Source organism: Armigeres subalbatus, chromosome 2, assembly GCF_024139115.2.
Source record: "Armigeres subalbatus isolate Guangzhou_Male chromosome 2, GZ_Asu_2, whole genome shotgun sequence".
Lineage (NCBI taxonomy): Eukaryota > Metazoa > Arthropoda > Insecta > Diptera > Culicidae > Armigeres > Armigeres subalbatus.
Window position 1 is genome coordinate 378,284,822 of NC_085140.1, and position 19,727 is coordinate 378,304,548.

Here is a 19,727-nt window from a genome sequence, read left to right on the forward strand (position 1 = left end):
TTGATCTTCAGCTACGCTTGTAAATCTTTAGCCCTTACTCCAGGGATTTCTTGGATGCCCAAAAATCTTTGCTGAAAAAAACTCTAGTCTGAGTGGTCTCCATACTATTTACTACACCCCTTTGTCTATCTTCTCGCTTTTTTCTCTATTCTGCAATTTCACTCCTTGTACCCAGCACCTCTCACGTCTCGTTTCTCACTACTCACTTCCCATTTATCAATTGTCATATTCCTCTTCATGCAGTAAAAATGCTCATTTCTCACACAAAGTATCTCGCTTATTACTTCTCACCTCACTACTTGCTTCTCGCTTTTCACTGATCACATCTTATTTCGCACTTCTTACTGCTTGCCCATCGCTTCTCACATCTCAATACTCATTCTTTATTCTCGCTTCTCCCATCTCACTCTTCAGTTCTCATATCCTAAATCTCAGCTTACAATTCACGATTGATTATAAAAAAAATGTGAGAGCTTTTAGTGGAATTCTCAATTCCTACTTCTCACTTGTTGTTTCTCACTTCTCACTTTTCATCACTCATTACTTTTCACATTTATTTTCTCACTTTTCAATTCTTACTTTTTTACTTTTTAATAGATAATTATTTAAAAATGAATTATCATTGGCACACGCGCTTCTCAAACTATGACATTCATAGTCAAGCACATCAGATGGGCGTGTTTTATCCTGCATGCAGAGGTTTTATTAAAAGTGTGTTTTTCTATGAAAAATGTAGTAAAGTTAACATTTTAGTAACTTGGTACAATCTTTACTAATTTGTTTTTTCAAACATGTGCAAAGATTACTGAAAAAATGTTTTTATCTAATGGAAAATCCTTTAGGGAACGGAAGCTTAAATTTTATCAAAAGGCGGAAAAAACAAATTCATTTTTAAATTTTTTTTATTATAGATGTCTTGACTATTATTTTTAATTTGTTGATCTAAAAACATGTTTAGGCGCATATGCAAAAACACATGGGGAAAAAATCCATGGACCAAATTCCCGAGGTGTGAGGCTACCTTAAAGGATAAAGAGAGATATATAATTTATGCATTGCGTGGGCGTGTTTTTCTTATCTCATGCGCTGTGTTAAACTAACATCCGCTAAGCATAGAAAATGTTATGCAAAGAAGAAGGTTCGTTTTTTCTCTACTTTTCATTTAATTTTCTTAAGAATTGTATCTGCATCTAGTCCAGACCAGAACTTGCCAGTTCGTTCTGATTTTCCATTCGAAGTTAATTACCTCGCGTCTACAACGCTAGACTGGTGCTTTAACCAACTAAGCTACGAAGGACCTCCGTCGGCCTTCGTAACCGAGCGGCTACTGAATGAGCTCGAGATGCCTAAATTAGACGCATGTACATATTTACATATGAGTTTTCAGAAGATTGTAAATTATTGTCCAAGTCGGGTGGAATATAGGCAATTAACTTTGATTGAACAATATATATTGTTTTCACCCAAAAGTCCAAGTAGAAAAAGTTTTTTTTTATTTTCACGAATACCGGTAATCTACCGATATTACCGGTATTTAATTTAATTTATGAGTCTTACTTCTAAACAGATAACACCGAATCAACAATTTAACGCCACAATACACTGTTCGAGGCCACATCTCCACATCCTCGGTTGCTCATAATGCTCGCCAAATCGTTCTACACCTGGTTAGCCCACCTCGCTCGTTGCGCTCCACGTCTTCTTGTACATGCCGGGTTAGCATTCTTCTAACATGCCCTGCCAAGCGTACCCTTCCAGCTTTAGCTGCCTTCTGGATACTGCGTTCGCCGTAGAGTTGGGCGAGCTCGTGGTTCATTCTTCGACGCCACACCCCATTCTCTTGTTTCTTCTGGAGCTTGTAGTAGACCCGTCTTCCACAGATGATGCGCGTATTTCACGACTAACATTATAATCAACCATTAGCAAGGATCCAAATCAGACAAATTACAGATATGTAATCCACCAAATACCGAATAACGGTATTTAAAAAAAATGCCAATATCGACTACACTACTCCTGCTTCATGAACAGTTCAAAAGTAACAGAAACTGTAGGAATCTAATTAGTTAGCACGATACTCATGAATCGAGACATTGAGGGTTTTGTTCGAGCAGCTTCTTGAAGTTATCAATTACCAAATTAGGACCTCGCAACGGATGAAGAACCGACGCGATAATTCCGCAAAATGATCTGTCAGATACAGTACACCCGCAAGTACTTTCAGACTAATCGGTACTGAATCCGTTGAGTCTAGATTGTATACTAACAATGTCCCAAAATTAAGGAATATGATTGATAATGTTCATTGGATGACCAACCCTGTTTTCTTCAACAACAGATATCAAATGATCTAAGAAAAAGTAGGGGGAATGACGGCTTTTGCAGGTTTTGTGCTATTATTGGCAGGTGTTTTTTTATGACTGATTAGGTTCAAATTTGGCCTAAACATTCTTTGCATATCAAAGAATATTGTGGCCAAATTTCATAAAATTCGGTCGACAAAAACCCCCCTGCCAATAATAGAACAAAACCTGCCAAAGCCGTCTTTCCCCTAGAATATTTCTTCTTATAATGAGTTTTCTTTTATATAATTTGCAAAACAAATTAAAAGGTTCAGATCGAAATACATATTGATAAATATTTGTCCGACCAAATTTGGAAACGCATGAGGGAAAAATATCTACAATCGTAGTGAAAACGCACGTTGACCACTGCTATGAAAAAGCATCTGATCTAGATTTTAAATGTAATACCCCGCTGCACTTATTCGTTCGTTTTATGCATTCATTTTCATATTTACTACAGTCAGTGTTTCATGTTGAAAGCCGCACCATGTTTAGGGGAAAAGTGGGTAAAACCGACACCTTAAGCAACTTTACAGTTCCTCAATCTATGAAGCAATTTTCCGGTCTGGAAATTTCATACAAACATACTTTGGCTCTTCATGCATCTGTCTCAGGACAATATTTCTTGATTTATAATTTGATTTATGATGAAAACGCGAACAGTCCATCTTCCAGCCCAAACAGCTGGGGTGTGGGTAAGATCGACACCACATGAGGGTAAAACCGACACATCAAGTCTTTATGGAATTGAACATCATAACTATTCTAAATGATGTTACAACATAATAGAAAATGTTTAACAACACTCATTTTAATTTTTGTGTATGAAATTCATGTTTAGGGATCACTCATAAACGATGGTTGAACCAAATTTTATATATTTAAAATCATCACCATATATCATATTTTATTTAGTTTCTTTAGCAGGTCGAGGAAAAATATATAGAGTTTAAGAATGTTAGTCACAAATTTACTAACTACTGTAAATATTGGCCTACATTTAAATTTCACTTATTTTAAAAAGTTGTTTATAACGGCGATTTAAAATAAATGCGTATGGTGCAGTTATGACAAGAAATGAAAATGACCAGTTCCGTGACAAGCTACATGTTTACAGGGGTGAAAATGGATCACGAAAGAACAACACTAGAGAACGGGTTGAATATATCTAAGAGTAAAATATGCCTAAAAATACGGTTCTTCTTTAAGCGCTATTGGTATCCGACCTGCAGGCTTTCCTTGATGACCCAATATTAACTACTAGACCTATTGCCACGACACATGATGATATGGCATGTAATCAGTCTATGATTAAGTTATATTCCTCGGCGCCTCGTTTTACAATTCATGAATGATATTATGCGAATGATAAGTCTTATAAAACAGAGGTATTTCGTGATTCGATGGCAGGTGTCGAATTTACCCCAACAGATAACATAATAGTGATGAGATACATGTGGATGTTTATAATTAGAAAAGTTAACTATTTTTCCACAACATACACAAAATGATGTTCAATTATGGATCAGAGGTGAATTAAATACTGAAAATCAACAAATTATTGTCGAAAAAGCTTATACACCGATGCCAAAATTTTACATAACTTATCTCCTCAATGGTGATCAATGCTAATTGTCTGTTTATTATGACTCTTATACATCTCCGCCAGTTACAAAATGACTAGAAATACAAGAAAACAAACGATTATTCAAAGTGTGTTGAAATTCTGTCCGATAATCACTTGAAATCAGAGATTTGAAGTGGTGTCGGTTTTACCCGCAGTGTCGGTTTTACCCACAATTCCCCTATACAGCTACAGGAAACGATAACAGCAAAACGCTTGTACTACATGAAAGAATTTGCATTTCACCTTTACAGTCTGTTTGAAGGATTTGCGTCATTGTGCACTCACGTTCAATTCCATTCTTCCCACTGTTCGTCCGAGCTAGACGAATGTTGCCACTCCTGACATACTACGCTGATGAAGTGACCCTCCAGGAACGAACGCTTCGGCAGTTTATGAAATATTGCACTCATTGTCCTGGCGGCGACGACGGCGGCGGCGACGGTGTAGGCATCTAAATCATCACGTCACCAATTAGGCAACCCTCTCACATGACATTGCAAAGCCGCGCACCGCCATCAAACCGGCACACCACAGTCATGTGGATTGAAATCAGATACGGCGACCCTGGGAAGTCCAACATCCAACAGGTAGACTCCTTACAAATTCCAGCTAGCAATGGTAGGCTCGGAAATGGCAGCCGGTACTTCCGGAGTTTGGGTTTATCTGCATCAAAAGTTGCATGACTGTTGCGGCTCGTATATGCACTGTCGGCATATACCTATTCGTTCGAACTCGCTAGAACTCAGGCTTCGCTTACACTGCCATGCCTCCTGGTTGGAAGTTCTTTCTAGGCGACCGTCATCAAGCACGACGCCCGTGTGCAATATCATAGGCGAGCGAACCGGGGTAGACCTAGTGGCAAAAGCAGCTGTGCCAACGGAAGCATTAAAACGAAAACAGAGGAAAAGTTAAGCTTATATTTTCCGCCTGAAATGTCGAGAAAACTTCCTGGTCTACAGCTACAACTAGTGGGTGGTAAGAGGATGTGAATGGCAAGTGCACGAAAGGCTGTTCGTAGGAAGGGCCTTATTGAGCTCATTCTCGGCCATCACTTCTTCGTTGGTACTGGTTCCGCCTCCAGGCGCCACAGGGCAAGACAGTAGACAACGAGTGCGGAAAACAAAAGGTACAAACAGTATTACAGCAGCAGCTAAAAGAGCAATGATGTTGGATGGTTTTCTATTTGGAATGGTGAGAAGATTGGAAAAAAAATAGCACTTGCCTTACTTGAAAAAATCGCAAAACGAGGAACTAAAAGAGCGCGGCCCGTTGAAATGAAAGTTGCATTTAATTTTATAAATGGCATTCTAGCATTATACTCATGCTGACGTAAAAGGGAAAATGTGAACTTCGCTTTTAGTAGTCAGCTTGGGGCATGTTGTGGGGTACGGATCATTAAGGGTAAGATGATTTAGCTTATTGTTGATTATTTAGCTGAGAAGAATTTAGCTGTATTGAGCTTTAGTTATACTGCCATTTTTAATACATAATCCGACATTCTGAACGTGTTCATCACATTTGTTAAATAACTTTTTTTTTCGTTCTCTGCATATAAACAGTACGATAAAGGTCAGTATATTGACAAGGCGAATTAATTATGAATTGCATTGACTGTTTGAGGAACCATTCATAGTTTACCGCACAAATTGGACAACTGCGATAAGCCGGACATGTGGCTAGAATATCGATTAAAAACCTGGTAAAAATGGTTTTCGATAGTCATCCAACGGGTACAACTATTGCCCGTAAACCGAGCTGAATTTATTAAAATTTATAATTTCATTTTTTAACCACTATTGAAAACGCATTGAAATCTTATTTAACAAAATGATAAACATTTTGAATTTCGTTTTATTATTTCACATGAAGCATTGAAAAATCTAAATCATTGTCTCGTCTCTAAGTATGGTTGAGCGATTGAGGGTTGATAACAACACAAACAATTGTAGTTGTTTAAATTTCTTGTGCTAAGGTGCAGGTGCTCCTCGGGTAATAAAATTGTAAAGTGCAATTGAGCTCTGCTATTAACTGTAAGTTAGCTGTTTTAATGCTCGCGTTGTTTTCTCCCGTACCATGCTGTTCCACAATGCCAAGCGAAAGTAAATGACGAACAACCCACTGAAGCCGTGTTTGTGGCCATACGAAGGTAAAGTGAAAAAAAATGTGAAATAAAGGAAGCAGATGCTAAGAGATAAAAGCTCAGAAGTTTACTTGCGAAGGACATAAACATTGTTGTTATAAATCGTTACTACAACAAGATCAGTGGAAGTTGGATGCAATCAATTGTTTTTTTCAAATGGCTTCATAACAAAGCTTGTTTTGTAAAATGTTCTTTACACATAAATGTTTTATTTTATGACAGCTCCGTCAGTGATTGGACGCCCTGTCAAAATTTGCATATAATACTAGCAATATAAACATTTTTTCCACAAAAAATATATGAGAAAAAATAACAAAGTAGAACAATTCCTTTTGAATACAAAAGTTGATTTATTTTTACATTTCCATTGCATATTGCATTTACAAACTTAAAATTACAAATTTTATGATTGCAAAACGGTCGGATTTTGACGATTTTACAATGGACGATATTGCGAAAATCCGAGAGTATAGGTGTTTCATATGAAATAGCTGATTTTTGATACAAGAACTAACACGATCATTAAACAAATGTGGACAAAGATGGACAAATAAGATATCATGGATTTTATGGGCCTAGCTATACTTTCAAGCTTCAGAACACGATTGATTTTTTTTAATCTTTATTAAAGTGATTTTTTTTGTTGGAATCAGAGTTCATAACTGCGAATACGATAGAACTGAACTCAGGAAAATAACATTTTCAAATGAAAAAAACGCTTATAACATGCTTGAAAATTAAGTTATCAACCATCTTATGCAACCAAAAAATGCGCTGCCCAAAGACTGTGAAGCGATGCGGCAATCGTTTCCAAGATCTCAATTCAAAAAATCAATTTTGTCGAATTTCATTAAAATATTGACGAAATTTCTGCAAAAGCAATACTGAAACTCGGTAAATAAAATCCCAAGATCTCGGCAAAAAATTTGCTGAATTAGGTAAAATAATTTAAGTGTGTACATTTTAATGGAAACTTCCTAGACAATTTCACCAGAGGTGAGCCAGCCAAGGGCTGAAAGCCTCTTAAATAAATACAATAATAATGGACAATTTGGTCACGCAAACAGAAGCCACATTACCAATCTTATACTTTTGCTTTAATGATAACCCTTCTGACCAGAATGTCCATTCCTCTGTCTAAGCACGGTATGAGACCACCCTCCTGGAAGTAGGCCTCCGGGAAGTTATTAACAGAATCAAAATTTTCAGAACGTGTGCTGGAATTTGATTGCTGTCTGAACCACCACCTAGTTACCAAATCCTTGGTTAGATACTATGCAGCCGTAATCTGAAAAAGTGACGTTTTAACCATTTTCCGAAAATGGTGTTAACGAGTAATACTCATTCTGCTCTTTAACAGAAAAATGAAAAACTAGTGTGTTGTAATTTGGCGCATACGCCACTTTTTCAGGGCGTTTCCTTAAGGACAAGCCTCCCGGAATCCAAAACTAAATGCACTCGCGTTTTCAAGGGTACCCCATTCAAAACCAAAGTCACGTACAACTGTCATTTTTATGACCGTTTTGAATGGAGTGCCCTTGAAAACACGAGTGCATTTAGTTTTGGATTCCGGGAGGCTTGTCCTTAAAGCCAGACTACGTAACCCAAGCATTATGAAGGTTGTCCGGTTGTTTCTAGCACACATGAAACATCAGTCTGCAAATGTATACGTGGATGGAATGACTTCAACGGGCATCAGGATGGTCCTAGCACCTTGCATCAGGACTACCAACGGCATTGGAACATTTACATTAAATATTCAACCAAGTTCATCATGAATGCAAAATTGGGCCAGCTGAAGCTGCCAATACTAATCGAGCGAGCGGCCATGTCGCCTACAGCACTTACGCTGCCCATGATCTCATACTATTCAACCGCTGTAATATCGATGAGTGGCATGTTTCAAGCTTCATTCAAGTGTCTACGTGTTGGAATGTTTCAGATTTGCTATGTTCGTCCCTAAATCATCCCAAATACATGCGAAAGTACAATGGTTGTTACGTCAGCTATGAAATCATGGGCAGTACGGGAGAGCACAACAAGGTTCCCCTCTCCTTCCCCGTAATTTTTCATAAGTAAGGAAGCCTTTCAACCAACCAATAGGTCGCCAAAAACTTCTTCAGCATTTAATCAGAATATGCTTGTGGTAAATATGTTTTCTACTTAAACTAAACTTAACCTAATTTATACTAAGGGTACAAGGAGCTAATCGTTGCAATAGAAGATTGCAACGATTTTTGTCTGAAATTGGAAATTATTTTGTTGGACATTTGTTGCAATGTCTCAATATTAGAAATTCTATGAAGTTCATTGGTACTATACCACGGAGGCAACTTCAGAATCATTTTCAGAATTTTATTTTGAATCCTCTGAAGTGCCTTATTTCTGGTATTGCAGCAACTAGTCCATATTGGCACAGCATACAACATGGCAGGTCTAAAAATTTGTTTGTAAATCAAAAGTTTGTTCTTAAGACAAAGTTTTGATTTTCTGTTTATAAGTGGATATAGACACTTAATATATTTGTTACATTTGGCTTGAAGGCCTTCAATGTGATTTTTAAAAGTTAATTTTTGATCTAGCAGAAGTCCTAAATATTTAGCTTCGCTAGACCAATTAATTGGAACCCCATTCATAGTGACAATATGTCTGCTAGAAGGTTTCAAATAAGAAGCTCTCGGCTTATGTGGGAAAATTATAAGCTGAGTTTTGGAAGCATTCAGGGAAATTTTCCATTTTTGCAAGTAAGTGGAGAAAATATCCAAACTTGTTTGCAATCTACTACAAATGACACGAAGGCTTCGCCCTTTGGCTGAGAGACCTGTGTCATCTGCAAACAAAGATTTTTGACACCCTGGTGGTAAATCAGGTAAGTCAGAAGTAAAAATGTTATACAATATGGGCCCCAGTATGCTGCCTTGGGGGACACCAGCCCTTACAGGTAATCTATCAGATTTAGTATTCTGATAGTTTACCTGCAGTGAGCGATCTGATAAATAATTTTGGATCAGTTTAATGATGAACAGAGGAAAATTAAAATTCATCAATTTTACAATCAAACCTTCATGCCAAACACTGTCAAATGCTTTCTCTATATCAAGAAGAGCAACTCCAGTCGAATATCCTTCAGATTTGTTGAGCCGAATTAAGTTCGTAACTCTTAATAACTGATGAGTGGTTGAATGCCCATGGCGAAAACCAAATTGCTCATCAGCAAAGTATGAATTGTCCTTAATATGAACCATCATTCTATTTAAAATAATCTCTTCAAACAGTTTGCTTATTGAAGAAAGCAAACTGATTGGGCGATAACTAGAAGCTTCAGCTGGATTTTTGTCCGGCTTCAAAATTGGAACAACTTTGGCGTTTTTCCATTTATCTGGAAAGTATGCCAATTGAAAACATTTGTTAAATAAATTAGCCAAAAAGGATAAAGAGCTCTCAGGAAGTTTTTGATAAGTATGTAGAAAATACCATCATCAACCGGGGCTTTCATATTTTTTAATTTTCTAGTAATAGATCTCACTTCATCCAAATTAGTTCCCAACGAAGGGTCAAAACATTCTCTTGATTGAGAATGTCTTCGAAGCTCCGTGTAACCTGATCCTCAATTGGACTAGTGAGACCTAGACTAAAATTATGGGCACTCTCGAACTGCTGAGCAAGTTTTTGAGCCTTTTCGCCATTTGTTAATAAAATTTTATTTCCCTCTTTAAGCGCTGGAATTGGCTTTTGAGGTTTTTAAGAATTTTGTTAATTTCCAAAGGGTTTCGAACTGGGATCCAACTTCGAGACATTATTCTCAAAGTTGGTATTTCTCAGAATAGCGAAACGTTTTTAATTTCATTTGCAAATCCCGCCAAATAACTTTCAACGCGGGATCGCGAGTTCTTTGGTATTGCCTTCTTCTCACATTTTTAAGACGGATCAGTAGCTGAAGATCGTCGTCAATAATAATGGAGTTGAATTTAGTTTCACATTTAGGAATTGCAATGCCTCTGGCTTCGACAATTAAATTTGTCAAAGATACGAGAGCATTATCAATATCACTTTTGGTATCGAGAGGAATATCAACATCAAAATTCCTATCGATATACGTTTTATAAATCCCAATCAGCTCTATGATAATTAAAAGTAGAGCTGATTGGATTATAAATGGCTTCTTGTGAGATTTCAAATGTCACAGGAAGATGATCAGAGTCAAAGTCAGCATGAGTTACCAATTGGCCACACAGCTGACTTGAATCCGTTAAAACTAAATCAATTGTAGAAGGATTTCGACTGGAAGAAAAACAAGTTGGTCCATTGGGATATTGAATAGTATAATATCCCGCAGAACAATCTTCAAATAAAATTTTGCCGTTGGAATTGCTTTGGGCATTATTCCATGAACGGTGTTTGGCATTGAAGTCACCAATTACGAAGAATTTTGATTTGTTGCGAGTCAGAATTTGAAGATCAGCTTTCAACAAATTCTTTTGCTGCCCATTGCATTGAAAAGGTAAGTAGGCTGCAATGAAGGAAAATTGTCCAAAATTTGTTTCAACAGAAACTCCCAAGGTTTCAAAACTTTGGTTTCAAACGAAGAAAATAATTTATGTTTGATACGTCTATTAATGACAATGGCGACCCCACCACAGGCGCTGTCAAGACGATCATTTCTGTAGATAAAATAGTTTGGATCTCTTTTAATGGAGAGTCCTGGTTTTAAATACGTTTCAGTTATAATGGCAATATGCACATTATGAACTGAAAGGAAGTTGAATAATTCATCTTCCTTACCCTTTAGAGCGGGCATTCCAATTTAGAACTTTCACACAATTATTTGGATCCATTGAAACGGAGTCCGATAACAATTTTTTGTGTGTACTTTATACCAACCTGAACAGCTTCAGGAATGGTATTTGCTTTGAACATTGCATCAATCATGTGATGCAATTGTTCAGTTAAAAATCAAAATCGGAAGCAGTCATGCTACCTGAATCGGCAACATGACCGTTATTTTCCGTTGGGACATGGGTATAAACCTCATTTTGAGAAGAGAAATTTTGTCTACCAGCAGCGATGTTTGCATACGTAGGTACATTGGAAAAATTGGAATTTACTGAAGTGCTTGCTACCCGTTGACGAGCGGCAAAATTTGTTTGTGAATTGTGGTGGGTATGAATTGCTCGACCGGTAACCGGTTTCGAAATTTGAGCGTTTGAAAAATTTCTACCCGTCGAATCTGGGATCCGATTGGAATTTCCCGTCATCAATTTTGCACGGGAATTCAAAACTTTTTGCGTGAAGGGCATTCCCAGAAATTGGATTTATGATTGCCCCCACAATTTGCACATTTAAATTTATTGGAATCTTCTCTCACAGGACATGCGTCCTTGGCGTGAGAGGTTCCACCACAAATCATGCATTTAGCATCCATGTGACAATGTTTGGTTCCATGACCCCACTTTTGGCACTTACGGCACTTTGTGGCGTTTTGGAAATTTCCCCCAGGCCTGCGGAAATGTTCCCATGTAACACGGACATGAGACATAATACAGGCCTTTTCCAAACTTTTCATATTATTTAGTTCACTTTTGTTAAAATGAACTAAATAAAATTCTTGAGAAATGCCCCTCTGGGAAGTACCAGAATGGGATTTCTTTTCATCTTAATTACTTGGACTGGTGAAAATCCAAGTAATTGAGAAATTTCAATTTTAATCTCATCCAGTGATTTGTCATCACTGGGGAGACCTTCAAGACGACTTTGAACAATCGCTCAGTTTTGTCGTCGTATGTGAAGAATTTATGGCGCTTCTCAGTTAAATACTGAAGAAGACGTTTGCGATCGTCAAAGGATCCCGGCAAAACGCGGCAGTCACCCTTCCTAGCAATCTGAAATGAAACCTTGATCCCCTGAAGGTTACTCAAAATCTCATTCCTAAAGCCAGAAAACTCGGCAACAGATACCACAATCGGCGGAATCCTTTGCTTTCGCATGAATCGAATCACCTGGGCTAGATTCGATTTGCTCAATATCATCATTAATCAAATCGAACTGATTGCTCAGTTCGATAGGAGAAAAATTATTTCCGACATTAGAGTTTGAAGGAATATCTGAATTCTCCAGCTTCCTTCTATTTTTTCCGCGCTTTGGCAGGACGGTCTTGAAACCTTGTTTCTTAGAAGGAAATGGAATTCAAAGACTCCCCCTTCCTCTTGTTTTTATTAATGCTCATTGCTGAGCGTGGAGACGTGACCTTCTAAGAGGTTTTTTCCCAGAACGGTGTCCCTGCAGGATTACCACCGCTTGTCGGAATTTTACTTCCGCAAACGGGTCCAACGTAAAACGAAGGCACGGGTCCTTGCAAAGATCGTAACGGGATCAGTGGGTACAAATAGCGCTAAGAAGCACCGTTGAAATTAAAAATAGCTTCAGGTAGTATTAAAACTTCCTTCCGCAAAGAGAAAGAACCGCACAGCACGAAGCGGTCTGTGAGTGACGTAGAATGATTTCATAGTTTCTTCGGTAGGTATTTGGCGCACTGGGGGACGATTCCTGTTAACTACCTTTAATCGACAGTCATGTGGCACTTCACATGTTGATGGTGCAGCAGAGCGAATTTCGGTATTTGCAACAGCAGCAGGACGAGTAGCAGTGTTTGCAGCAGCAGTAGTCCTGGAAATCACACTGGCGTAGGTAGTGGTAGTGGAGGGAGGATTTGAGGTAGCAGCAGCGGAGAAAGTGACGGTGGCTGGTTCGGCGGTGGACGTGGTGGCAATTACTCGACTAGTGGTTGAGGTAGTGGTGGTGGCGAGTGCGGTGGTGACTGGAGCGGTACTGGATACATATTATATTATACACACATTACCTTCGTTTGTCGAACTGAGTCGATCAGTATGATGGCAAGCGTATGATTTTCATGGCAATCCATGAATTCCCAAGTGCACAACCTAACTCTTAATACAGGGATCGTAATTCTCACTCATTCTCATGAGTTTGCTCCCTCACGCTGATTTTCACCGAGAAATCGTTTTGCAGCAATTTAATTCACCGAGTAGTGATATTACTTTTCTCGCATTTAGCCAAGACACCAACCTTATATGGAACTAATATAAATAGTGCGTCGTACCATTTTCTTAATCACTTCCAAACGCAACAGTCGATCGTCACCAAATTCAATAGTGATCAACTAGAATTTGCGCTCTGTCGAATGCAACTTGTTGCGAGAAAATCGGTTAAAGATTGCTATATGAAAAGTTGTCTAATGTTTTTCTTAGATTTTGTGCACACACATACAAACGGACAGACAGACATGTGTTCAGCTCGTCGAGTTGAGTCGATTGGTATATAACACTATGGGTCTCCGAGACTTTTATAAAAAGTTCGTATTCGGAGTAAAATGATAGCCTTTCGGAACAACTTTGTTGTACGAGAAAGGCAAAAAGGTCTGATGAGAGATAACCGTTTCTCCCTCACTGTCAGTGCTGCGGAATGTTGATTTGCTCATTTTCTCACTCCTTTCTTCCTTTTTCGTATCATCATCAATAGCAAAAAGAATACCCTTTATGGAACAAACAACCTAATCCCTACATGCAGCTGAAGTGGTGGTATGGCTTTATTGACTGCATCCCATCGCCAATTTTGTTGATGTTTTAGGTTCGAATCCTGTTGTGGTCATAACATTTTTGTATTTTTTTTTATTTATTTATTACCAGACTAAGGCCGAAGTGGCCTGTACTGCACATAAAAGTCTTCTCCATTCAGCTCGGTCCATGGCTGCACTTCGCCAACCACGCAGTCTGCGGAGGGTCCGCAAATCGTCCTCCATCTGATCTATCCACCTTGCCCGCTGTGCACCTCGCCTCTTGTTCCCGTCGGATCGTTGTCGAGAACCATTTTCACCGGATTACTGTCCGACATTCTACGTGCCCACCGCAGTCTTCCGATTTTCACGGTGTGAACGATGGATGGTTCTCCCAACAGCTGATGCAACTCGTGGTTCATTCGCCTCCTCCACGTACCGTTCGCCATCTGCACCCCACCATAGATGATACGCAGCACTTTCCTTTGGAAAACTCCCAGTGCGCGTTGGTCCTCCACGAGCATCATCCAGGTCTCGTGTCCGTAGAGAACTACCGGTGTTTTGTAGGTAGTCAGTTTGGTACGGCGGCGAGTTCTATTCGATCGGAGCGTCTTGCGGAGTCCAAAGTACGTACGATTTCCAGCCACTATGCGTCTCCGAATTTCTCTGCTGGTATCGTTATCGGCGGTCACCAGTGAGCCCAAGTACACGAATTCTTCAACCACCTCGATTTCGTCATCACCGATAACATTTTTGTATTTGCTTACCGAAAATTTTCCGCGAAAAGTGAGTAAGACGTAAAAAATGATGAAACGAAAAAAGAAATTCATAAAGTAGGAACGATTTTTGCTTATCTTCTAGGTTCTATCTAGGGAAAAGAGGGGTGTAAGAAAGACTGATCGACCAAAAACTTTAGAAAAGTTCATTTAATCATCGTATAATGTTCTGTGGAATTGATATTGACAGTAGGAACTGCTTTTTTTGCCATTATAAGCTCATTCGGGCATACCGAACCAATTTTCTGAAGGAAGAGTGAAGGAGGTGTATTTTCCTATGTATTTGGGCTGAAACCACCATACAAACTTGAAATCAAATGCGCCAGCTTATGCAACGAGCGATTGGGCTGAAATTTTCAGAGATTTATTTTCTCACCCAAAGGAACAATTATTTATTTATTTAACACCGTCTTCGAATAATTCGTACAGACTGTTGATCTTATATAAAAATACCTAATCTAATTCCTTAATTCTATTAACAAACATAGTTTTTGACATATTAAAATCAAACACATCAGCCACATCATTGAACGAACGTAAACAAGAATCGAATGGATTGTAAAAACCATAGTTAGTTCTGTGGTGTGGAAGGGTAAAAAACGGTGAATGGCGAAGTCGCCGCGAAGGAACGTTAATTGGGATCTGTTCTAGAAGTTCTGGACAGTCGATGATACCGTTGAGTAGGTCGAATATAAATATCCGTTGTTGATTTACCCGTCTGGTGCTAAGCTTCTGAAGATTAATCAACTGACATCTATCCTTGTAATGTGGAAGATTGGTGGGGTCCCTCCATGGAAGCTCCCGCAGTGCAAACCTTATAAACCTCCTCTGTACTCGTTCGATAGAAAGAATGTGTGTCAGCTGATATGGGGACCAAACCGGTGCTGCATATTCGAACTAGTGAACAGTATAGTGTTTTCAAACAATAGATGTCGGTGAAACAGGAGGCATGGCGTCGAATGAATCCTAATGTCGCAAATGCTCTTGCCGTTACGATTCCAATATGCTCATTGAATCTGAGCTTTGAATCAAAAGTAACTCCCTGGTCACAGACTGAAAGCACTCTGTTCAGTAGAGCTGTTCCCATTGTGTACTGGTAATTCACAGAGTTTTCCAGTCGTGTGAAGGAAATAACACTGCACTTCTTTTCGTTCACGAGCATACCGTTGTTGTTGCACCATATCAGTATTTTATCGATATCAGCCTGCAGCTCTTCACAGTCCGATTGGGAGAAAATAACACGGTAAAATTTAAGGTCGTCGGCGAATGACTGTTTAGACGATGAAATCAATGTATTCAGGTCGTTAATGAAGATATTGAAAAGAAGTGGACCAAGAACGCTTCCTTGGGGCACTCCAGAAGATATGCGTATCATCCGGGAAGGTGTGTTGTTGACAGCCACAAACGCTTGTCGGCCTGTAAGATACGACAAAACCCATTCCGCAAACCATCCTGGGAAACCAATGTGCCTAATTTTGTCGACAATAATTAGATGCGGAACAGTATCAAACGCCTTAGCAAAGTCTATATATATGGAATCCACTTGTCGCCTTGATTCAACTTCTCGTGACACTTCTGTTGTGTAACACATCAAGTTCGACGTTGTAGAACGCTGCTTCATGAAACCATGCTGTGTATTAGAGATGAGTGGAGACGCTTTTCCATATACGATTTTGTGTACCAGCTGTTCCAAAACCTTGCCTATGCAACAAAGTATAGAAACGCCTCTATAGTTGTTGACACTGCTACAGTTGCCTGATTTGTAGATCGGTGTGATTCGGGCCATTTTCCATACCGTCGGGAACGTCCTTTCACTCATGGAGCAGTTGAAGATTTTTGTAATCGGTCCATTCAGAGTTGTAGCACAATTTTTAAAGAGGAGGGGGGAAAGCCGTCCGTGCCAGCGCCTTTATTACCGTCAAGATTTTCGAGGGCGTATTGTATCTCATCTGGAGAAAACTGAATGATGGGCAAAGCGATGTCATGAGTAGGAATGTGAGCGAAGAAGTTGTTACGTTGCGCGGACGGCGATTTGGTGAACACCTTTTCGAAGAAATCAGCAAAAGGTCGGCAGCTTCAGTGTTGGATTGTGCGATGTTGTCTTCGTAGTTCACACGTGGTGGAATTCTGTTGATGGATGTTCGTTTCTTTACGAAATCCCAGAAGCAAGAAGGGTCGTTTTTAACTTTCGACTGGATCCTCGTGATGTACTCGTTGTATGAGGAGGAGAGAAGCGACTTATATGACATTTCTAGTTCACGAACGATGTCTCTATCGTTAGCGGATCTTGACCGGAAATAACGCCTGCGAGATTTCCTGAGATTGTTACGGAGGTTCCGCAACTCAAAAGTCCACCATGGCTTGTTAAAGTCCGCGTTAGAACCGCGCGTCTTTTTTCGAACATGATCGTTGATGATTGTGTTAATCTTTTCGTTGAAGATTTGGACCATCTCGTTCACTGTTTTGTTGGCCAGCAGTAGATCCCAATGTACATCGGCAAATCTTCTGTTCACAGTGTTGAAATCACATGTTTTGAAATCGAATGTGAAGCTCGCATCTCGATCGCCAGGATTGACGGACTCCGGACCAGGATCATCAAGAAGCAAGATGTAAGGCTCGTGATGTGCGTCTAACGGCAGCATCGGGGAAGATGGCAGCAAAAGATCGAAGTATTCAGGTAGGTTAACGAAAGCGAGATCTAGAAGTCTTCCATTATGGTTACAGAAACCGTTCATCTGGCGCATGCTAGTGGCAAACAAAGTCTCGATAAGAATTCTCTCAGGATCGGTGGACATATTTGAGGGACGTATCCGTTGATGTCGTGGTCCAGCTGCCAGTGCAAGTTAGGTAGATTGAAATCCCCAATTGACAAAATAATATCGGACTCTGAAGATTGCTCGATAATACTTTGTACCGCGTCGACGTGGGTAGAATAGAGTTCAGAACTAGTGTTAGGCGGGAGGTAAATGGCGATTATGTATATAGAACGATTTTCTAACTTGATGCGGATTGCGACTTGTTCAAGGTTGTTGCAGTTCATTAGAGATACTGTGTCACAATCGAGATTGTTTTTGGCAGCAATCAACACGCCCCCGCCACGAGAATGTAGGCTTGTTGATTCACTGCGATCACCACGGTAAATAGTGTAGTCTGAACTAATTTCTGCATTCGAGATGTCGGAATGGAGCCAAGTTTCTGTGAAAATAAGCACATCGTAGTCACAACTCCCCATTGACATACGTAAACTTTCAATCTTTGTGCGCAATCCCCTTACATTCTGTTAGTAGAATGAGAGAGGCTTATATCCCAAGGATCCGACTGGCACTGATGGCTGCACATTCGAATCTGACTCGTCTGTAGAGCAGGGAAAGCAGCTGCGAGAGGAAACATTATCAGCGCAAGCAGTGTGCTCGATGGTATTGTACTTGCCTGATCGCACAGGCTGGAAGTCCCTTACACCGATCCCAACCACAGGGCCGGGACGGCTGTTGTTCGCTGGCTGGATGGTCGCGACTGTGGTGGGGGGCTCCGGGACTTCCAAAGTGCTTTTTTTCGTGCGCCCCGGATGTTGAATTGCTAGGTTGCATGTTATATAGCGATGCGAATCGTAGAAATCGGTGTGACTATTGGGAGAAATAGCTTCAGAGCCAGCAGTGTTCGTAACAGGGTTGTACTTGCCTGGTCGCACAGGCTGGAAGCCCCTTACACCGATCCCAACCACAGGGCCGGGACGGCTGTTGGCCGCTGGCTGGATGATCGCGACTGTGGTGGGGGCTTCGGGGCTTCCAAAGTGCTTTTCGTTGTGCGTCCCGGACGATGAATCGTTGGTGGATTACAGATGGGAAAATCCGAGTCGAAGATTGTTTGGCGGCTGTTGGATGAAATATCATCAGAGCGATTGTTGTTCTTTGATCGATTGTACTTGCCTGATGATGCAGGCTGGAAGCCCCTTTCACCGGACCCAAACACAGGACCAGGACGGCTGTTGGACGCTGGCTGGAGGGTCACGACTGTGATGGGGGGCGTTGGGGCTTCCAATGTGCCTGATGCTGTGCGTCCTGGGTACGTTGTATAGGAGATTCGATTTACATTGAGAGCTTTCAAGTTCATCTTTTGTTCGGCATGCGTAGAGTAGGTCCATTTTTTTGATTCAGTTCGAACGATCGTACTGTTATTCCTTCCGGCCAGTACCAGGCATCGCCGATGATTTTCGAATAGGATTTACAAAGGGTGATTTTGAACGATACGAAGGAGAGATCGGCTGTGTTTTTCCCTCGAGGAACCAATTTGGTCACTTTTATTAGTGATGGGTCTGCATTAGAAATGTCGACGACATGCAATTTAACATCGTCTTCACTCTGGTCCGGCGCGAAAGGTGTGACGTAGAACGACTCGACATCGGTGGGTTGAGGATTGGCATCAGCAACTCTTAACAAGGGATTTCTGGGTCTTACATCGTCTCTATTGGTAACAGATTGCGATCCATTTTCCACATGATGTAAGTTGGGGCTGCCAAAGCTTTTGGAGGGAGGTACGAAATCGATGTTATTGGCGGGGCGTTTTATTCTATCGGCGGAAGGTGCAGGAGTCGACACATTGATTCGGGTTGCGTTTGAATCGGACGATGATGTTGGGGGTTTGTCTACAATTTGCACGCGTTTGTTGGATCCGATCGTAAATTTATCCGGGAGTTGAATAATTGAGCTGTTCACTTCGTCTAGGACCTCAAAGAATGAGGTTTCATCACAGGATCTTGAGCGATTGATTGGATCTTCAGTAGTCTCATCAAGAGTCAGCTTGTCAATGCTCTTGAGGAAGGATGTTTGTTGAAGCGAGTTATTCGTGGATTTCAATTGTTGGTTTACTGGACAATTCGGCAACATTTTATTTCCTGGGTCAATCGAATACACATGACTTGAAAAACATTCCTCTTTGTTGAATTTGAATTTGTTGAATAATTTTCTTAATGTTTCCTTTCAGTCTCAAATCAGGCCACAAATATCGTAGCCAACTTATTCGATACTCTCATTGAACGAATCCAAAAGAGATGATCAGAATACGGCGGTCTTTTTGCGTTTTAAATAATCCTGCCGTAAAGCAATCGATCAAAAACGTTTTGGCATTTTCTTTAAGACATCCAGAGCAACTTTGATCAGGCAAGCGGGCGAGATTATGAAGCGTCTACTAACCATTCCTTAAGCGATCGTCGAAGCTAAAACAATTACCACACTTGACGATCGATACGACGAATAGTATATAGTATAGTAAT